The following is a 1569-nucleotide window of genomic DNA, read 5'->3' on the forward strand; positions in this document are numbered from 1 at the left end:
TCCCCTAAGGGCTTATGAAAGCTGCTCCTCCATCCCACCCCACCCACAGAGATCAAGTGCTGGGAGGGTGAAAGGAATGTCTGGCATTGAGGTGTCTGTGCTTAACCACTGGACTCCACTGTCTCCAAATGGGTATGTCTGGGAAGCTTCATGGACCAGGTGGGATCTGATGGGGGCACGAAGGCTGGGACTTTGCTAGGTGGGGAGGCGAAAGGTGCACCAGCCCAATGTGAGGATCTAGTTCTAAGGTGAACTAGCTGGGTGACCTAGTAACCAGTAAACTAGCTATAAAATGGGAAATGATGCTAGTACCTGCCTCATAGGGTTGTGGTGAGGATTAATTGAGGAAATCCATGCAAAACTCTTAACCTGGCCTGAATACGTGTTAGCTATTATTATCATCCCTTATTTTCTCATAGTACTTTTAGGCGCTTTTGTTTCACTTCGTGTCACTGTCTTGTATGCATGTGTCTGTCTCTGCCTGTATGCAGTGAGACCCTAATGGGCAGGAATCATCTTTGTTGGAAACATAAATCCCTCTCCAGGGATTGGCCTTACCCGGCAATTCCAGATGCCGGGTAATTTTAAATACTTGTAAAATTAAACAAAATTAACCTAGTGGGTAGGGAGGAAATTGATAAAGAGGGGAGGAGGAGGAGGATGAGGAGGATGAGGAGGAGGAGGAACAGGAGAGGGAGGGAGAGAAAATGTCCTTCCTAACGATGCTACTCCTTTCTTAATTAATTTTGGGGCAAAATACAACCTGGCCAGGCGCGGTGGCTCACACCTGTAATCCCAGCACTTTGGGAGGCCAAGGTGGGCAGATCACCTGAGGTCAGGAGTTCAAGACCAGACTGGCCAACATGGTGAAACCCCGTCTCTACTAAAAATACAAAAATTAGCCAGGTGTGGTGGTGCATGCCTGTAATCCCAGCTACTCAGGAGGCTGAGGCAGGAGAATCACTTGAACCCAGGAGGCAGAGGTTGCAGTGAGCCAAGATCGCACCACTGCACCACAACCTGGGCAAGAGTGAGACTCTGTCTCAAAACAAAACAAAACAAAAAAAAATACAGCCTAATCCTTAATGACAACCTCATAGAGATCATAGAGATCTTAAGCCCACGGTGACCCTCCTTCACGTGAGTGACAGTAACATTGTATGTGAACTCCTCATGTCACATCCCATAAGCCTATGTCATGACTGCGTTCATATTCCCTAGTGAACTGCCCTAGAGCACAAGGACTTACATCACTGAAAGCCTGTGTTTCTACCCCCATCCCAAGAGTCATCTAGCCTCATTCTTACTTCTATTCAAGGAAAAGAAAACAAGATGACATAGTAGAAGGAACACTAGCTTTGCAGTCAGATACTTGAATTTTAATCTGGAATCTGTGTGATCTTCGCAAGTCCTTGACTTCTCTGAGCCTCAATTTCCTCATCTGTAATACGGGTATAATGATAGCACCTACCTTACAGCATTATTGCATGGATTAAAAGTAATGTGTGAAAAGTCCTTAGCACTGTGTATGAGACATAGCCCAGGAAAAAAGAGCCCCACACAGAGAAG

This window comes from Gorilla gorilla, chromosome 12 (genome assembly GCF_029281585.2).
Source record: "Gorilla gorilla gorilla isolate KB3781 chromosome 12, NHGRI_mGorGor1-v2.1_pri, whole genome shotgun sequence".
In the NCBI taxonomy this organism is placed as follows: Eukaryota; Metazoa; Chordata; class Mammalia; order Primates; family Hominidae; genus Gorilla; species Gorilla gorilla.